This window comes from Canis lupus, chromosome 5 (assembly GCF_011100685.1).
Source record: "Canis lupus familiaris isolate Mischka breed German Shepherd chromosome 5, alternate assembly UU_Cfam_GSD_1.0, whole genome shotgun sequence".
Taxonomy (NCBI): Eukaryota; Metazoa; Chordata; class Mammalia; order Carnivora; family Canidae; genus Canis; species Canis lupus.
In genome coordinates, this window is record NC_049226.1 from 50,264,500 (window position 1) to 50,286,088 (window position 21,589).

A 21,589-nucleotide genomic window follows, 5' to 3' on the forward strand; every position below is an offset into this window, starting at 1 on the left:
AAAACAAAAAAAAAATAGAAAACAAAAAAACCCAAACCTCTCTCTCACATTCAGAGGTGACTAAACAGGCTTTTTATCCAGATGGGTCCTGTGGCCTGAATAAAATGGGACAAGGTGTTCCGATTTCCTCAGGAAGGAGGCTAACACTCACTGAAAATCTACTATGCCAGACATTTTCAAGTATTATCTCCTTCAATCTTCACAATAGCCTGGTCAGCTAAAATTTGCTGTGCCCAGTTACAGACGCAGGAACTGAGGCTCTGAGAGGTTCAGGAATGTGGGCCTGACATCATGTGACTGGTACATGCTAGAGCCAAGGATCTGAGCTTTTTCCACCACACCATACTGTCTCCCAAAGACTCAAAATAATTCTGGGAAGATTGTGGCCTACAAGTTGGTGAGATAGCACCAGAAGTGATTGGAGAAGAGGAGCCTTCTATGCATGGTTTGGAGAAAAGTGGTTTCCTTATTCTTCTATTCATAGGTATCTTCTAAAGGACCTGAGGTGGGCCACCCTTCCAAACCTCCCCCAGCAAGCACCCTCACTTATCCTGTAGCTGTTTAGAATAGGAAAAAGCTTCAAAGTGATGGAGTCTACTGAAAAATTCTGCCAAACATTTAAGGAAGAAATAATACCACTTCTATACAAACTCATCCAGAATATAGAAGAGGAGGGAACACTATCCAATTCATTATTTTAGATTACTCGGATACCCAAACCTAAGACATTACAAGCAAAGAAATCTAAGACACCAGTATCCTTCATGAACATAGACTCAAATCCTGAACAAATTATTAGCAAATGAAGTCCAAGAACACATGAAAAGTGTGATGCCAAATGAGGTCTCCCTTGGGAATGCAAGGCTGGTCTGATAATCAAACACCAATCAATGCAATTCATCGTATCAACAGACTAATGAAGAAAAACCAGATGACTGCCTGGTGTTCTGCAGATGAGAAGCTAAGGCTCAGGATGGAGGAAATACATTCTTATGTAACAAATCTGGTGCACCACATCTGACAAACTCGGATTCAGAATCCAGCTCTCCAGACCTCAGAATTGTGTGGGCCTATCATCCCATGGTGGGAGCCAGAGAAGTCCTTAAAGTACAGAGAGGCAATAATCCAGAGACTTCATCCGCAGCTCTCACATGGTGCACTGACGTGAGGCAGTCAGAACAAGCTAACTCTAGCCCTACTGTGCTCGGAAGCATCTGAGGTTCGTGCATATACGCACAGAACCAAGAGAGCTCTGGGTTAGCCGGGGAAGGATTAGGTATCCCTCGTAACTTTCCAAAACAGGTGGAAATGCCAACTGTTGAAAACATGACATAAAAAATGCACTTCATAATTTGAGAAATATGAGTCATGGCTGTATTTCTTTTAAAGCAGTTTTTTTAAAAATCACAGAATTTTTATTAAAATGGGAGGGGGAAGGCTATGAACACTTTGGTATAGCAAAAATGATACAATCCTACCACCCAGCCAGGGGTCAGCTCAGTGACCTTCACAAATGTTCACTTTTGTCAGTACCCCACATCAAACCACTTGGAAAGGCTTTCTTGGTCTTCTTTAGTAATTTGATATATGAGTCACTATCATAAAGCTGGTAGTCTCTTTACTCTTGGTTGTGGTTATTGGAAAATCATGTAAAAACTGAAGTGCCTCTTTTTTTCCTCCAGGCAAATTCTCAGTGGTTCTGTCCCCAGAAAACCTCTCTATCTTCCATGTCCTTCTTCAAAACACATGAATACACACATATGAATATACACATAAATACAAACACACACACCTCTTTCTCTGCCTCTTCCTTACCTGGTTCAGAACTGGTTGGGCGAGGTGAATGCAAACTACTTGCATCACCAGGGCAGTAATCAACTACAAACTAGCCACAGCCCTAGCATCTTCAAAGTGAAGCAGAAATTCAATATGCCTTTGCTCCATGCATTTCCACTCATGCAAGCTCTTTAAAGTTGACTCAAATTGCTTTTGATCCTCTCAGTTTAAAAGGGACTCAGATATCTAATGCTCTTAACAATCTCATAACCCCAATTTACAGACAAGGAAAGTAGAGCTCAGCGGGGTGGGCAAGTTTCTTCCATTTACCCAGCCATGACTTGGCTCATGCTGCAGGGTGTACCGAGGTATTATGGTACCTGACCTCAAGAAGGGCACTCCCCTTGGTGGAATTAGGCAAATATGTAAATAGTGAGTTTACAATAGCAACCATTTAATGAGTTATTTTTTTGAGAAAGATAAAGAGAGCATGCACACAAGCAGCAGCAGGGAGGGGCAGAAGGCAAGAGAGAGAATCTTAAGCAGGCTCCATGCTGAGCATGGAGCCCAATACAGGGATCCATCTTACTACCCTGAGATCATGACCTGAGCTGAAATCAAGAATCAGACGCTTAACCAACCAGGCCACTCAGATGCACCCCCCCTCCCATTTAATGAGTTCTTATGGTGTTCCATTAACTGAGTTACATATTTTCTCTTCAGTAACTCCTTTTTTTTTAGAAGATTTTATTTATTTATTCATAAGAGACCCACAGAGAAAGGCAGAGACATAGGGAGAGGCAGAGGGAGAAGCAGGCTCCCTAGAGGGAGCCTGATACGAGACTCAACCCAGGACCCCAGGACAACAAGCTGAGCCAAAGGCAGACGCTCAACCACTGAACCACCCAGGTGCCCCTCTTCAGCAACTCATTTAATCCACATGACTATCCAGGTAGTGAAACAGGTGTGATTATATCCATTTTAACAAAGGGGGAAATGAAGCTGGGAGGTCACTCAACATGTCCAAAGTTATACATAACAAGTAAATGGCAGGCTCCACCATTTCCTTTCAAGCACCAGGTGGCCCTGAGCGCACAGGGACAAGAAAAAAAAAGTGCACTCAACCCACAGGGACACTCTTTGGCTTGGAGAAACTGGGGATGTGAAGCCAGAGCGGGCTCTCCATTGCCTTTGGCTGAATCCTGGAAAGCTGAGGACACTGAAAGAGATGTACCCAGTATGTTGTGGGGTTAGTGTGGTAGAAGTGGAGGTGTTAGGGAAGGGTTCTATGGTGGAGAAATGATCACATTTGCTGGGGGGAGGGCATATCAGAGAATATTAAAGAGTTGACAACTATCTTGATTGAGGGACAGGATGTGACTAAGGTACAGGTGAAGGTGAAAAGGACCCCGGGTTTTTGGATGGAGCCAATGCTGCCAGCAGAGGCTCAGAGGTGGGAAAGTGTACTTGGTGTGCAGATAATAATAACCCTGTTTGGAGGGAAGCCCTGGGCACCTGCTGTCATGGCCAGTTGCGATGTGTTTTGCAAGAAATGTGATACTGAGTGCTAAAGGATGGAAGTTTTTATCTCATGTAATTTTTATATGAATTACAGTCAAAATCAATCCTGTAAATATGGTTTCTGCACTCCAGAAACTCGCCTTCTATTGGGAAGGTAAACAAATGAGCAGTTACAGCACAGCAGGAAGCCCTAGGAGAGGAGAGGAACAGGGCCATCCTGCGCCTGGGACTTCACGGAGGCATGCTAGGAAGTGATGTCTAGGCTGAGGACTGGGGGGGGGGCCGTGGGCATTGCCTGCATGAAGAAGGATGGGGTCCTGGATAGAGGCAACAGTTTGTTTGAAGACCCAGGCAGGAGACAGGCCAGAGCTCATTCGTGGGGCTGCAGGTGTTGCACAGGGCAGACAAGAGCAGGTGGGAAGGGAGACCACGAGAGGCCAGAGGGGCGGGCGAGGGGTCAGCTCCTGATGAGGCCATGTGCCATGTGACAGTATATGGCGCCCTAGGCCGGCGCGGCCACGGCCTGGCTTCGCGCTGCAGCCAGCAAATCAATTACGCCCTCCACCGACTCTCGCCTTGTGTGTTTAGCATGCGTGCAGCCAGCCTGCCAAACATCTGCTCTCACTATTAAGCATGCCATGGTAACCATTGCACTCCCGGGCGTCAGCGCCACCAGGATTGGTAATAATCACAAGTGTCAGAAAACGAGAAAGAATGGAGAAGGAAAGCTGGGCAAGACGCAGCGGCAAGATGATTGGGCTGGCGGCTCCACTCCGGGGCCCGCCAGCTGCACCTTCTGCTGCCCCTGTTGGGGGCAGGGGAATTGATGCGGTTCTGGCCTCCTCTTGCCCCTTCTGCTGATCCCACTCCGTGTATTATTCATCCACTGCTTCGACCGACATTGGAAAATGCGCCTCGCCCTTGCCAGAACAACATATGTGCCCCTGCGTCATTGTGTGTGATAGATAAGCCCGCCAACAGCTCGCCAGGCCCAGGGGCCCTCTGGGTGAAGACCCCACATTGACACAGGCAGGCAGCATGGTGTCCTGGCAGGAGAGCGGCTCCGGAGACAGACCTGGCTTAGCATTCCAGCCTCGCAGCTTCACGGGCTGGAGACCGTGGGCCAATCTCTTATCCTCTCCAGACCCCGCTTGTCTCTTCTGTAAAATAAGGGTAGGGGCGCTTGCCTCATCGAGTTGCTTGAGGGCTCAGAGATCATGAGTGGGAGATGGCTCAGTGTCTTCCACAGAATAAGCATTCAAGGTTAGCTGCTATGATCTTTTTTCCCTAAAAAAAATGAGTTTTAAAAAAAGAAGAAAGACAGACAGATAGATAGATGGATGCTAGGCACTATGCTGAGGTCTTTCCTCAAAATCTTCACTCTCCACAAGCCTACAAGGTAGACATCATTATCCCCATTTTATAGAGGAGAGGACTGAGGCTGAGTAGTTTGTCCGAGTCACAGAGCTAGTAACGGCAGGCCGGGTGAGCTCAGGGCTTCCTCCACAGCCCACGCGTACTGCCTGGACCATGCTGCCCCCGACACCCACAAAGTTCTTCCTGTGTTCAACTGAAATCTCCTTCTTGATCTATATCCATCATAGGTCCCAGTTCTGCTGCCGGAGCCTCATGAAATAAGCCTAGTCTCTCTTCTAGGCAAAGCCCTTCAAAAATGCAGGGCCTGGTCCCATCACCCTAATCTCTTTTTCTCCGGACAAACAGGCCCTGAGTCTCTCCTTGGGTTCTCACAGAGCCACTTCCCACAGGGAGCCCCCTGCTCCACACCCTGCAAGCTAGCTGGCCAGTGGCTCCATCCCAGGTGAGCCCAGGATCCCACGCTCCTGGACACCAGCTGCGGTTTATATGCTCCCTTCGAGTCTCTGCATCAGGGGTACACGCTGAGTACCTGAAACCTTGAGCTGGCAAGGCTGGTGCCATTACCTGGAACACACCCAAGCCGCTTTTCTGCCTTTTCTTGGATCCTAGTCTCCCAGCCGAGTGCGCAGTACCATGGGCTCCAGCGCCCTCTTGTGTAAAGGGAGAGAAAGCTGCAGGAAATAAACCCAAGATAGAGGGGGAAGAGGAAGAAGCTGATTGTCTTTGGTTAAAAAACAAAAACAAAACAAAAAGGCAGCTCACCCAACCCACCCCAAACAGCTCCTGTAAATCTGTTCCCAGCTTGAATTTGTCCCACCAGGTTATCACGAGGTGGGGATTACCCTGCAGGGACCTGTAGGTAAACCTGACTCCTGATGATGTGGATCAACCAGGAAAGAGGCAAGCCTGTCCCCCATCCCTCCTATTCCGTCCCTTTAGTAAAATCTCATTTAAACCCCCATCCCCAGCGTTCTTCAGCCATGCTAAGGACAAAGGAGAAGAACGTGTAGCCATGTCTGGGCCCAAGCATCTGAAGTAGAGAGACCTTCTTATCTCTCCCCATAAGACCAGGGAGATGACTGTTTAGGAACATCCTCAAAAAAATGTGACCACCGTCTGACCCATGAGCTGGCCTGGTGCATTTGGAGGCTCCTTCCCACCTCCCCTGTCCTTGGAATACAGGTTCAGCTTCCCTTTCCTGCTCCCAGAAACTGGTGCAAGGACATGGCCTTGAGACAGTAATGTGGTGCTGAGAACACCTGCCTGACATACATGACTGGATCCAGTTAAGACCTCTTTATAAACGTTGAAGATTTGGTGGGTGGGCAGGTGCAGGGATTGGTTCGTCTTGCTCCTGCCAAAGGCAAACCTCACATGTAAGTTCCCTTTGCTTATTAATACTGCCACCCACCAACCTGGAGTGATGTGCCTCTTGGTTCTATATCGCCCTGCCTTCCTCCCAGGGGGGCCTGGTTTCAGATTATGCCTGGGAAGCTCCTAAGAGGGTTTCCAACCAACAGCGACAACAGTAAGGGAAGAGGGTTGAGGAAGGATACATCTGAAGCAGTAATGGGGAGTAATTAAGAGCAAGCTGGGGTCAGAGAGCTCCTTGAACTAGCTCTCAGGGTTGTGGCAATACCCAAGACTCGTCATACTCTTTTGCTTTATGCAAATGTTATATGGGAAGCTTTGCCCAATAAATCAAGCAATCGTTCCTTCCTCTACCAAAAACTCTCTAGAGGTCGTTGGCAAGTATTTCTCCTCCTCTGTGCAAGGTGGTGTCACGGGTCCCTTCAGTTCTGATACTTAATGAGCTCTAATATAGAATCATCACCAGATAAATTTCAAGTACCTCACACACTCCTGAGACTGGGCCATGGGATTACTAGGATTTATAGCAAAATTTAAAAATATAGATAGAACACATTTCCATGGAAAATGAGCGATCATCCAATATTTATTGAATATCTATACAGATATGGTGTTGACATCATGGTTTTCTTCCTTCATGGAAACAGGTCAGTTTTCCACAAGCTGAGAATGAACAACACCACGAAGGGTTTTTATTGCCTTCACTGGGCATCCTTACAACCAAGGGAGCTTACGTGTAGGAATGGAACTTGAAATGGCAGGTGTCCTATCCCTCATATAGAGGGCTCTAGAACATCAACTTTTCCTGATTAAAACTTTTCAGTGGTTTCAAAACTTTTCAGTGGTTTCAAAACTTTCAGTGGTTTAAAAATTTACAAGTGCAGCAGGAGCCACTGAGTTCCACCTTGGATAGAGCCACTGGGAAAGGTACATGCCCGTCACAAAAATGACACAGAATGGCCCTTTTAGCAATATGTGTGCTCTGTCCCCCTACTTGTGCCCTCATGACTCCCCACCACTCCCACAAATCCATCTGACTGGTGACAACCAGTCCATGGAACCAGAGACGCTGTCCCTGTCCATGCACCCAGTGCTGATGACCAGAACTGGGGTGCCCCAGGGCTCTGCTGGGATCCTCATGGAGAAGCCCTCTGGAGTGAAAGCCAGCAACCAGCTGCCCTGTCCCCCTTCCCCGTCTCTCCTCCCTGGTCCTCCACCAACCCCTCCAGCTGTCCTCTGCTAGGAGGGTCTAGTTACTTTCTTCTGGGGGACAACTAGGACCCAGAAGGGAAAAGGATGAAGTGAGGATGCAAGACAGAAAAGAGGGCAGAAGGAGGGTAACAAGAGAGAGGAAGAAGAGAATAATGAAAAGATGGGGTTATAAAATAATTTCAAATATGTTCATGTGATGCCACTCAAGTAACCCCATCTCTTGTTTGATAACTTCGGAGATCTTTTTTAAACATTTAGCGGAGGGGGCAACGAGGTTTTTGCTGAGAGTATAGTAATGGTTTCAAATAAGAAAGTAGAGAGTAAAGTAATGGTTTCAAATAAGCCATTTTGGGTTCACCTCTGTTTCCTTTTAACGTTACCATCTACAGATGGTGATCCCGGTGAGCAGGGGGCTGCTCGCATCACTTTCTGTTCACATTCCATCCATTTGGGAAAGCACAGAAAAATCATTCCTGCAATAGAAGCGTTGTGATACACGACCTGGGGGCTTCCTGGGGATGAGAGCCATGCAGACCTGGCCAGGCTGGAAGACTGTCTGGCAATGTGTCTTTCCACATGCCTTGAAAAAGTTGAGCCTTTGATCTTGATTTCAAGGCACAAAGGATTCATATTCAGATTTGTAAAAATATTAATAAACGGGGGCAGCCCCGGTGGCCCGGTGGTTCAGCGCCTGCCTTTGGCCCAGGGCATGATCCTGGAGACCCGGGATGGAGTTCCATGTCAGGCTCCCTGCATGGAGCCTGCTTCTCCTTCTGCCTGTGTCTCTGCCTCTCTCTCTCCCTCTCTCTCTCTCTCTCTCTCGTGTGCCTTTCATGAATAAATAAATAAAATCTTTAAAAGAATTAATAAACTAGTATGATACTACTCCAAAAGGCCATATTTCAGTACTGAAAAATGGTACGTTATAGCACAATCCCTTCATGTCTATGCCCAGTACAGTCCACTCTTCCTTGTGAGCTAGGAACATGAGTGTGAACTTTGCCCCGCGACATAGGCACAGGAGGCGGAGGCTGTGCTGAGTGTGTTTTCCATCTCATTCAAAATTAAAGCCCAGAAAGCCAAGCCTTGCTCACAGATACACACTCAGAGACTGGCAAACACAAAGGCAAGTCTCGTCTGCAGGAGGCAGATAACAAGGCAGGTGCAGGCAAGCAGAGGCTGCCGCAGCCTGGAAAGGAAACGCCAGCCCAGAGGACACCTTGATAACAGAATCCCCATCCCAGCTGCTTGTGGTAGGCCATGTTAATGCAGCTTAAGGGTTATTTTCTCCTTTAAAGAATAGGTCAAGTTTTAAAACCTCATCTTCTTCCAGCTGACAGGCTCATGCTTTGCCAAGCTCTGTTAAATACTGACTTGTTGGAAAGGAACAACCCTTTCTACAGAAGAAATTGGATGTGTATTTGTGTAAACCTCCTTTAAGAGGTTTGCATAAACCCCTTGTGATTACATGGCCTGGAGATTTGTTGCTGGCTTTGTGGCTCCTCCAGCAAGAGCTTTCTTTAGTAGTTATCACAGCTCATTGGTAAAACTTGTGTAAGCTTTTGTATCTGGAGTTCTCAACCAAAGCCGTAAAACTGCATCTGCTCAGAGGCTGGCTGGGTTCAGAGACGGAGGCCAAGGTCACACTTCAACAGGAGAAAAAGGAGGAAGATGAGATAGACATTGTAAATGCAAGATGATTGGCTTGGGCAGTAGTTTTGCCTGAAGACCTTAGGTTTCCATTGATCCAAATGCCTTGCCCCCTTCAACCACCCACTACCAACACTGCTTGAGACATGAACACTGTGACTTCACAGTGCATTAACAATCACCCAGAAAATTAAAAATTCAATCACAAGTGTTTGAATTGGTGACAGGGATGACAATATATACTATTTACCTCTTTCCTCCGACATGAATGCAGCCAACTTGGTTGGTGTGTAAAGACAATCACAACTGGAGCTTTCATCTGTCTTCATTCCCACTCACTGTTTTTGCAAAGATGTTCCTACTAAAGAAATCCAACTGGGTTGTCTGGGTGGCTCAGCCGGTTAAGCATCTGACTCTTGGTTTTCTTTCAGGTCATGATCTCATGGGTTGTGGGAAGGAGGCCCATGTCAGGCTCCTCACTCAGTGGGGAGTCTGCATAAAAGATTTTCTCTCTCTGCCCCTCCCCCTGTTCATACTCACTGTCTCTCTAAAAATAAATAAGTAAATAAATTTTTTTTGAAAAAAGGGAGATCCAGCAATTGTTTTGTTTGTCTTATCAGCCCCACCTGCATTTTTCCTAGGAAAACCTACTTACTCCTCACCAGCAAGCACTAACAGTTTTGTTACATGTCTGCACTTAATACAGTAGGTATGTCATTAGTGCAATAAAGCAAGATGAGCATGGACTTTGGAGTCAAACAGGTCTGTACCTGGTTCTCCATTCTGCCATTTACCTGCTGCATGATCTGAGTCTCAGTTTTCTCATCTGTAAACTGGGGATAGTAAGAACTAAAGAAAATGCATATCATAGGATTGCTATAATAATTCCCCATTAAATGAAACAATAAATATTCTTAAGGTACCCAGGATGTAGTAAGTCTTTTATAAACATCTTCGTGAAGGACCCCAAGTAAAGACTGCACAGGAGGGCCTGTGGACACAGGAAAAGATGAGGAAGGAAAAGAGCACTGCCAAGAAATTTGAGGCACTATCATAAGAAGACTAGGATTAGCCTACATTACTCCCAGGCTAAGGGTCAAGCTTAACCTGTGCTACTTCTGTCTCCCAGCCTCCTGCTTCTGGGCCAACCAATGACAGGACAAAGATCTTGCACAGCACAGTTCTTCCAAAATAAATAAAACCCTGCCATATGCCAAAACATGGAAGTTTACCAACTAACACAACTAACTAGTTACCCAACTAATGAAATCATAACACCTGCGATGATCAGAGTTAACACTGTAACACCCAGCTCACCGCCATTGTTCCACTAAGATGCTAATGCTGGGACCACCACACAGCAAGCACAGGAAAGAGGATCTAGAGAGTTCATGCTTCCAAATAGACAAGCTGGACCACTCTGAGAGTGGTTGACCTCTCACAGTGTCTCTTATGCTCTGTTTTTTTCTCGCAAGCATGATGACTCTCTTCCTGGGTTAGTGACAGAGTTGGAGGAACCTAGGTGTCTGCTCTCTGAGCACTGCTCTTCTCTCTCCACACGTACTCTCCGGTTGATTCCATCTAGCCCATGGATTTGTAGACTAACTACATCTAGTGTTTCTCATTTGTCTTTCCAGCCTGATCCTTAAAAGGAGATCACTTTTAAAATCTTTATAATCACTCAAATTTTGCTCAATTAATCAAACTACATTTTTTCAAGTAAATTTATAATACGGAATATCCATCCCATTTTCCAGATGAAAGGAATCAGGAATCCACAAACTTTGGATATATTTCTTATATTTGAGGAACTCCCCATATTACACATGTCTTCTCCTCAAAGTAGAAGCCAGGACTCCATTTTTCTAGATCTCCCTTGCCCCTAGGATATAGGAGTGTGACCTCGGCCCACCCATTAATGGCCACCTTGGCAAGACTTTCATTCACAATATAAAATGTGAGGAAGCCGATACCGTTTGAATCCATTCCTGGAGGGGGTAGATGGCAAAAAGTGTTGATGTGAGTTTCCACAGTCCTCAAAATAGTACTTAACCTTCACACTGCCAGAGCCTGTGAGAGGTAAGATGGCAATTAAAGGCATTCCAGAAGGCAGTTGGGTAATGTTCCACCTGTGCAACATTTAGGCCCCGATCCCCATCCAACCTGGAGTTTCTTTGACCTGCCTAATACTTTCTATACATTTTGCTTAAAACAGTTCAGATGGCTTTTCCTTATTGCCCTGATTAATCAGAGACCAAATCTCTTATCACCTTGAAAAAATTAGGTGGATTGGGGAAAAAAAAAAAGTATTCAAAAGCCGAAGAGTTACAAAGAGCTGGAATGGGCTTTTCTCAGAGATTGATGGGATAAACACCCCAGAAGAGATGGTTCAAACATCCTAGAGTGAAGCCAAATTCACTTTTAAACCTGTGAGATAGAGTGTCAGCCTGGTGCTCTGGAAGACATCGACCTCAGACAACACCCAATTCAATCCCAACCTGACCGTTTGCTCATTGTACTGCATTGTCTATTGTCTGCTGGGCAAGGCCAATTATATCAATATTCAATTATTCGTTTGGATAATGAATACAAGCTGCCAGCCTTTGAAACAGCAGGTAAAATGAAGTTGGAATAAATTAGCACTTAGAAAACCTGTACGGTGTATCACACCAATGTTTTTCCTTGTAAATTATTTCACTTATTAAAATCAGTTTGGATAAAAAGACAAAAGCATAACCAGAATTTGGACATTCCAAAAACAGTGCTGTGCTCTTTCCAAAATGCTCCACTCGGTGCATTTAAATTCAATGTGGGCAGCCTGGGTGGCTCAGCGGTTTAGTGCCTGCCTTCAGCCCAGGGTGTGATCCTGGAGACCCTGGGCCTGCTTCTTCCTCTGCCTATGTCTGTGCCTCTCTCTGTGTGTGTCTCTCATGAATAAATAAATAAAGATCTTTAAAAAGTAAATAAATAAAAATAAATAAATAAATTCAAAAGTAACAGAGGTTACAAAAATCATGCCTGCCTTTCTTCAGGAATACACAGAACTATTGACACCTGCTATATTCCTTATGCAAAACCCTCCAACCTCTTCCCATCACTCCTAGAATAAAAGCTATACTCCTTACTCTGGCCTACAAATCTCTGCAAGATATAACCTTGACCATGACTCCAAGCTCATCTTCTGTTCTCTTCCTTGGATTATATACTCTGGCCACACTGGTCTCCTTGCTAAGGGTTCAAACTTATGTAATCTTCACTACACCGGGAACATTTTGCACGTGCTTTCCCCCACCTGGGGTGCTTTCCCCACGACCTTCACATGGCTTCCTGCCTCAGTCCAGTCAGGTCCCCATTCAAATGTTACTTTCTCAACGAGGCCATCTCTGACCCAAGTACCCCTTCTGTGCTTACTGATGTCTATCTCTAGCCACTTACTCCATTTTCTTTCACAGCAATGATCACTACCAGAAATAATACCATATATTCATTTGTTGCTATTTTCCTTCGTTTGGTTTTTTTTTTTCCCCTCTAGAATGAGGGCAGTCTGTTTTTTTATCGTATCTATGTAACTCATCCATGGGAGCCCCAGGACCTAGAGCAGTGAGCACAGGAAATATGCTCAATTAACATTTGCTGGACACATAAATGAATGTCTCCCCTGCTCATCACTAGAACGTAAGCCTCAGTAAGACATGTTACAGGGGCTTAATGGACATAACCAGCGGAGAGCAGGCCTGAACTCAAAGGGCAGCCTCCCACTGTTGCAAGGGCTTTGACTTGTTCACATGTGTCCTCTGTACCCTGCCTCTAGCAAGAGTGACTAGGACCAACCCAAGGAGAGCTTTTCCTGGACTTTCCCAGGATTTCTCCAGCTCTATGATCTTGCTCATTTCCCTCATTCTGCTGAAAATGCAAACTTTGAGTCTCTTCTGGTTGCTGAATATCCTTTCCATGCCACATATGCTGTCTACCTGAACCTCTTTCTCTAAAGCTAAGTGACCCATTTGTCTGCTTATGGTACTGCATGAATGTACTGAATTACATTCATGCAAATCAGTTGCAGATACAAGAGGGACCATGTTTTGTTCACGGCTGTCTCTCGAGTACCTGGTCGCACTGGATGGGGCCTAGTGCCCAGTTAGGACCTCAACACGTATCTGTTGAATGAAAGAATGTGTGAATAAATAGCAGGTGCCAGTTTATAGTCCCTGGGTAAGGTGTAAATATATATATATATATATATATATTCCACTGGGCTAAGCTAATTGTATCAATATTCAGTTATTCCTTTGGATAATGAATACAAGCTTCCAGCCTCTGTAAATATACATTGAGTGCATTGCGCACCTGTATGTGTAACACATAGTGCTGGACAGTGAGCCCTCAGAAAAGAACTAGTCTCTCCTCTGGAGTTGCTCCTGATTTGCACTGCCATTGCCTTCTCTGGTTCTGCCTGGCTCCCTGATTAGGGTTCTTTCTAATACCCCTTTCAGCTGTCCTCACTGCCTCCAACACCAATTAGACAATGCCTGATAACTTCACCTGGCATTCTGCATGTTGGCATCTGGATTCCCCCACCCCTAACAAGTCCCATGCCTCCCCTTGAATCTGCCATTGCTAAGCACCAGCTGATGATTGCCCAGACAGAAGCCATCTGCTGGTTATTAAGGAAAGTTAAATAAGCAAAGGAGCTCCAGGGAAGTTTAGCAAAAAAGAGCACCATATGCATAGAGAATTGGCAACCGGTTGGCCCCTCTGACACAAGGTTCATTATGGCTATGTTAAGCATGCTTCACTTGAAATTATTCAGCTTCTTGGCTCATGGGAGGCCCTTCTGATAAATCTGCCCTCGTGCTCCTCCCTCGTGCAAAAGCAGCCCCACAGCACTTCATTATATACTTCTGTCATTTACTCTATCTCAAGCACAGTCTCATCAGGGACCAGGGTGGGCCTGGTTCAGAGCTCCAGTTAGTTCAACCTACATAATACTTTTTGAACTTTGTGTTGTATAGTGAGTCAATGGTGAGCAATAGACACTGTCCCTGTTCTCATGAAGATTATAATGGAGTTATCGAAACCATGGCCTCAATGACAGACATGAGAAGCAAGGTAGGAGATCCAATCCAAAGTGATTTTCAGAGGTCATTAAAGGTCAAGACCAAGAATGTCAAGACCATCATTTAAAAACTGAGCCAAAGCTATGATACTAAGCCAAGGGCCAGAAGTTAGCTGGATATGGAACGTGAGAAGAGCAAGATCAGAGGAGAAGCCAAAAGTGTCCTCAGTGAGTAAGAAGAGTAGGACTCAGGCTCTTAGAGCTTACTTTTAATGACCAAACATTTTCCTATGCATAGAGGTCAGAATGGCGTTTAAGAAGCAGGGTGGGCTCATTTGCATGTTTCTTCATTCAGTATTTGTTAATTAACTATGATGCACTAGACCTCATGCTATATGATCCAAAAGATAGGGAGGTAAATAAGAACCAAACCCAGGCACAGGGTTCTTTCAGGCTTAAGTAAAAAAATAAAGGCACTAAAATATTGCGACATTCAGAAGTTTATGATTGAGTTATCTGAACTAGAGACAGGTTTTTTTCCTTAATTTTATTTTTTTTAATATGAAAGACCTGAAAAGAAATGCTGTGGAAGGTTGAACTGAAAGACTATTTATTTCAAGAGTAGGATAACAGATAAGGTAGCTTTTGGGGGCGGAGGGGTCTTGAAAACCATATGGAAATTGGACACCCAAACTCCCAGTCAGGAAAAGCCTTAGAGATAAATAAAAGGGAAATTACAAGTCAGTATCGTGGTGTAGTAGTAAAGAACATGAAACATGGGAGTCATATTGATCAGGGCCAAATCTTGGCCTGGCCACTTCCAGTTGAGTGACCTTGGGAAAGGTATTTAACCTCTCTATGTCTCAGTTTTCTCAGCTCTTGTGGAAATTGTTCTCAAATGTGGCTGTAACATTCCCTCTCATCCTCCCTATAAAGTGACTTTGCCACTCTTTCCTTCTGAAGGAGCCAAGAGAATGTGGCAAAAGTGATGCTGTGGCAATCAAGGCTTAGGTTTTAAGAGGTCTCATGGCTTCTGCTCTCCCCTCTTGGAATCCAATCAACATGGAAAGAAACTCAGTTGGGACTACTGAGTGGTGACAGACCACGTGGAGGGAGAGGCCGTGTGGAGGAGAATCAAAGCGGCCCAGCAGAGAGCCAGCATCCAGGCCTCAGGTGTTAAATGGTACCATTTTGGATCTTCCAAGTATCAATCGAGCCACTGCAGGAAGCACTGCATGGAATCAAGAGGAACATCCTCGCTGAGCTCAGAAAGTGCAAAGTCCTGACCCACAGAACTGGGAATGATGAAATGGCTTGTTCTCAACCCCTATGTTTTGAGATGATATAGATGCCTGCTATAGCTGGTCAACTGCCCACCTATCTAACTCATTCTATATACCTCTCTACCACAAGAGGTGACAGTTTGGTCATTAAACCAAATAACTGTGTATTTCAGCTATGAGTAATTCAATTTGGGAGTAAGGACCTATACATCCTTTGGAATAGCTGGAGGAGCAAATGTCAGGGACAGCAAATGTCACTGGAGACTCAGCCTTGGAAATTGTAGGGGGTGGTTCCAAAAAGCTTGCCATAAATTTGATGAAGATCTCTGGGAAGTTCCCACCAACTGTGTCAGCCTGTAGAAACAAAGCAAATAGTGCCAGGAGCCTGTAGGAAAACCTCTAAGAATCACTATCTGCCCTTGCTTATGGCTGCAGCTGACTCTTGCTTCTCCCCTTGCTTCTCCTTCCCTTACATCTTCCAAATCTCTTGCTAGAGCCGCTCATTAGCCAGTTCTCACCCAAAACCCCTTAGGAAGGGCATTCCAGCAAGCGGAGTCCCTACCTTCTTAGAGTCCTTGGTTGGAGTGCTAGTGATATGGGGTTGACAACAAAACAAGCAGCCCAAGGTGTAGTTAGTTGTTAGGAAGTCTTAATTCTCCTGTTTGGTTTCTTGAATTGGACCATGTCCCTCCCCTCCCCCCTCAAATAATCTCAGGTTAAATGGATGATAGAGAACAAGGTGAAAGAAAGAAAGAAAAAAGAGAGAGAGGGAGAAAGAAAGGAGAGGAGGGAGGAAGAGAGAATAGGGAAGGAATACAGCACAGAATAGCAGCAGTCCTAGGGCAGAACACAGGCAATAGAGCAGAATAATCCTGGGTGCCTAGGGCCATTATGAAAAGTCCCTGGCAAGAAGTCTCTTCAAATGAAGAGTAATGAAGGCTTTTAATCATGGGAGATCAAGGTGTCCCACTAGAAGAGATTAGGACCTTCCTGTCTTGTGATCAGAGGTGAACAAGGTTTATTCATGATGGAATAATTTGGGAGACATATGCAGTCTGCAGACTTAATGGTAGTTATTGGCATTCACTCATTCACTCTAAAATCATTTTCTGAACTCCTCCCATGAACTAGGAAGGTTGTCAAACAGTTTCTCCCTTGTCTTGCAGAAAATTGGGCAAATAAATCAAACATCTATAATATACAATAAAAAATACATATATTTATATATGTAAATATATATAGAACTATTATATTATATATATGTAATTTTATATATTTATATATATATATAATGTAAAGCTGTTACCTAAGCACCAAATGAGGAAGCAATGGATTCCAGGGTTTAGTGGTGGAATTTGGAAAAGCTCAAAGACAACTGACTTTTACATGCATACTTTTGAAAGATGTCTAGAAATTCACCACAGACAAAGGAGGTCAAGAGCGTTTCATGCATATGCAAAAGCACAGAAATGTGCAAATGCACGGTGCTGCCAAGGACCCATAAGTTGTCCAGAAGGTCTGAGATCAACTATTTCAGAGGAGACAATGCTCAGAGCCAGGGTAGAAGAGTGGGTTATGTCAAGTTTTAAAGACTCCTGAAAGCCTTTTTGGAGAGTTCGGATCCCATTCTTTAGGTCAGTAGTTTCCAAACAGATTTTCCTTTGTACCAAGGGTTGCACAAGACTCTCCACTGGGATATTGAAAAAAATGTTTGAACTTCTGTTATTATTGCTAACAATAGCCATGAAATTAAGCACCCAAGTAAACCAGAACAGGATAGTAGTGTTGAATAAAAAGTTTCAAAAATAGGGATCCCTGGGTGACGCAGCGGTTTAGCGCCTGCCTTTGGCCCAGGGCGCGATCCTGGAGACCCGGGATCGAATCCCATGTCGGGCTCCCGGTGCATGGAGCCTGCTTCTCCTTCTGCCTCCCTCTGCCTGTGTCTCTGCCTCTCTCTCTCTCTCTCTCTCTCTCTCTGTGACTATCATTAAAAAAAAAAAGTTTCAAAAATAATCAAGTGCCTCCAATCATAATGCTCTCACCATAAAATGTGATTATTAATACAGTAAGATGCCTTATACCGCTAATTAAAACATTGTAAGATTGTTATTTTAAACTTTTTTATTCTTATGTATTTTATAACATACATGATTTATGACTATAGTTGTACCTAATATGATTTATAAATACCTAAATAAATCTATGTCATGAGTACATGCTGAGAAGCATTTTACTAATAAATATGCATAATGAAAACATTTGAAGGGCACTCCAGCAAGCAATGGAAAGCTAGCAGAGAGTTTCATGTAACTTAATAGCCTATTAATGTCTTTTTTGGGGCATTTCACTCTGGCAACTATTTGGAGAATGAAGGAGAAAAAGAGTGGAAGCAAGGAAACTATTTAAGAGGATATTTCAATAGTTGAGGTGGGAAGTAAGGGTGCCTGAATTAGTTCTCTTCCATTGCTTAAAATTTTTAGGATAAAATGCAGTTAAGAATATATATATATTTTTTATTTATGATAGTCACAAAGAGAGAGAGAGAGAGAGAGAGAGAGGCAGAGACATAGGCAGAGGGAGAAGCAGGCTCCATGCACCGGGAGCCCGATGTGGGATTCGATCCCGGGTCTCCAGGATCACGCCCTGGGCCAAAGGCAGGCGCTAAACCGCTGCACCACCCAGGGATCCCCAGTTAAGAATATCTGAAAGTGGGATTCCTGGGTGGCTCAGCGGTTAAGCGCCCGCCTTCAGCCCACAGGGCGTGATCCTGGAGTCCCGGGATCAAGTCCCACATCGGGCTCCCTGCATGGAGACTGACTGTCCCTCTGCCTGTGTCTCTGCCTCTCTCTCTGTGTGTGTCTCTCATGAACAAATAAATAAAATATTTTTAAAAAAGAATATTTGAAAGTAAAGTCACCAATTTGCCTGGTGCATTACATAATGCTAGGGTCTAGGGTATGCAAAGTCAAAGAAGCAAGCCTGCATGCCTCCAAAAATAATTTGAGCTCTTGGTAGCAGGGACACAGGGGCCCCTCAGAATTTTTTAGCTGCATTTTTAAAGGTTATGGAGATTCCCTCTGGAATAAAAGGAGGCAAAGGGCATTCCAGGTCATGGGATCATACATTCAAAAGCCCAGAGTGAGGAGCATACCTGGCATGTGCAGAGAACAGAGAAATACCCTCAGATGGAACCAAGGATAGAAATGTGGGCTGGCCTCAGGTCACAAAAGGCTAGGAATGCTATGCTCCCAAAGAAAGTTTTATCCTGTGATCAGTTCAAACAAGGGATGTTCTCTGAAAAAGTAGTGGCATGGCTAGAGTCTCACGATTAGCCTTAGATCAGGGGACATCCGGTTGGAAGGAAAACAAGGACAGGGCAAGAGTTCTCCGAGCGACTGAGCTTCTGTCATTTCACCATATGACCACCTGGGGGCAGACTGAACCCACCGCATCCCGGAAGTGCTCTGGCTCAGCTCTGAAGATCACCAGATAACCCCAAGCTTCTTTTAATTAATTAATTAATCAATTAATTAATTGATTGATTAATTTAAATTTTTTTAAATTTTTTTTCACCCGAGCTTCTCAATAATCACACACCGTGGTGCTGTTGTGTGTTGCCTGTCTTTGGGAGAATGCGCTTTTCAGAAATTACAGGTGTTTTAGGATTTTCTTAAACAGCCCTTGGGATTCCCTAGGCCAAATTCTTATCTGTTATTTTAGTTGTCAGAATGCACAGATGAGAGGCGTCTGGTGGCTTCCTGCCTGTCACTCAGGTCATGACCCCAGGGTACTGGGATGGGGTTCCATGGGGCTCTCTGCTCAGCAAGAAGTCTGCTGCTCCCTCTCCCTCTGCCCTTACCCCTGTTCTCTCTCTCTCTCTCTCTCAAATAAATAAAACCATTTAAAAAATGGTTTTTAGAAAAATGCACAGATGATGTCCCATAAGACCTGGCAGTGTAGCCAAGACAAACCTGGTAAACACCACTTGCATTACAAAATTCAGGACATGGAGTAACCTGACTCTATTCCCTCCATCTTGTAGATAAAAAAGATTAAGTCCCAAGCAAGGCGATGGCCAGAGAAAACAGTACAATTAGGAAAAGAAAGCAGGTAAAGAGGCAGAACAATAAGAAAGATTAGGGGCACAGGTCATCTGGATCCAATTCTGTTTTCACCATACCACTTAGAAATAACTTCAGGTAAACTCCTTCTCTCTGTGCCTCGGCTTCCCTCTCATCTTCCTCAGATTAAATTAGTTTCTAAAACTCTTTTAAAGGAATCCCTGGGTGGCTCAGCAGTTTAGGGCCTGCCTTTGGCCCAGGGCATGATCCTGGAGTCCTGGGATCGAGTCCCAGGTCAAGCTTCTGCATGGAGCCTGCTTCTCCCTCTGCCTGTGTCTCTGCCTCTGTGTGTGTGTGTGTGTGTGTCTTTCATGAGTAAATAAATAAAATCTTAAAAAAAATAAAACTTTTTAAAATGCTTCCAATGATGCCAGAACTTACCAAGTATGGCATGCACTAGGTATTATTATGATGTCAAAGATTATATTTTCAAATTTAGAAAATCTATGGGTGCTAATGTAAAAATCTTATCCTTTTTTATTTTATTATTAAAAACAAACCAACCCATAATTTATTGAAAACAGGTACCTTTCAGTAGTCCTAATTACAACAGTTTAATAAGAGATGCTTGGTAACACAATAAGCACAGAAGTATCAGGAAAGGGAGAATAAAACAAGTTGAAAGGAATACAGCTGCAATGGGACTAGACTGCCAGGAGGGTCACACAGCCAAGTGACACCGAGTGTAACGCAGAGCCACATAGGACACTCTTGGTAGCACCCCGGTGCCCCAAGGCCCACAGTTTTGGACTACATCGCATGATTCATTGGGGCGGGGGGCGGGCTCCGAGTAAGGAGCCGATGCCCAGAGCACAGGCAGATATGTGGAGTGAGGCCACCAGGCAATTCACACCTGCCCCCGATGAACCCGGTGACAGGAAGTGCTCTCTGCAAAGTCTGTGGATCTGGCAGGGGCCGCTGGACCAGAAGAGCTCAGAGCTATTTTGTTATGTGTGAGAAATCCCATTGATACCCGTGAGAGCTAATCTTTGCATTATCTTCTCGAATATTTGACCCACGTACCTTAAAGTCTCCTTCAGATTGCTTTATTTTCAGTACTTCCAAGAATGTGAGTTCCTATTCTTCTTCCTCCTCCCTTACCTCCTCCTCCTCTTTCTCCACCTCTTCTTCTTCTTCCTCATCTCCTGACACAGCCAGTCGACAAATACTTATTGAGCATCTACTATGTGCTAGTCACTGGTGATACCGCAGTGACAGCAACAGAGGAGCATCTCAGTGGGGAGCAGAGGGAGAGAGAATAAACACAAATCGAAGCATGTAGCCATTCAGAATGAGAATCTGTGCTTTAAAGAAAAGTGAAACAGGAAGAGGAGAAGTTGTCATTGTACATAGAGCAGGTCAGAAAAATCCTTTTTGGAATGATAGTTTCTGAGCAAAGACCAGAAGGAGGCTGGGGACCGAGCCTTGCAGGTATCTTGGGGAAGCGCTCTGCGGGCACAGAAAAGAACAGGTGCAAAGGGCCTGAGTCAGGAGTGAGCCTGGCACATCCACAGATTTAGCGTAACTGCGGCAGACTGAAAGGAGGGGAGTAGAGAAGGTCAGGGAGAGGACAAGAACCGGATGACACTGGGCCTTTCAGGACATCATGGGGCTTGAAGCCAGTCGGCAGCCATCTGAGCAGCTGAAGGACATGATCTGATTTTGTTTTATAAAGAACTGCAGGGGGCAGATAGTCTCTCCCCTGCTATGCAGCCCACTGGTCCCTGGCAGTGTAAGGGATAAACTTCCATCTCCTTTGCTCTGCCTGGAGTGGATTCTTCTACCACCTGCAGCCTGAACCCCATCGGGTCCCCCCCACACGCGGTGGCGCTGGCCAGAAACTTCTGCTGGCCCAGGACTCTCACGGATCCTCCAGGGATTTCTCAGGACTCTCCTTTGGTGGACCAGTTCTAGTCCGCCTTAGGGAACTGACTGCCTCCCCGAGCTTACTCCCCTCCCTCTGTGGATCTGAAGCCCCCGGGGGGACCCTTGGGACCACCCTTGCCTGAAAGGGTGAGGGATTTCCACTCTTGCCCTTCAGGGGCACCCTTCCCTCCCTCTGCTTTTCAGAGGCCTAACCTACTGCTCCTCCGACAACTGGCCAGGGCCACTCCTTGGTGTGGTCTGAAGGTCCGAGGGAGACCAGGCCAGGATGCCCATGCCTCTGTGGGCAAAGGAGCCCTTTCCTCTCCTCTCTCGCTCTGTCCCAGTGGAGGCCTCCA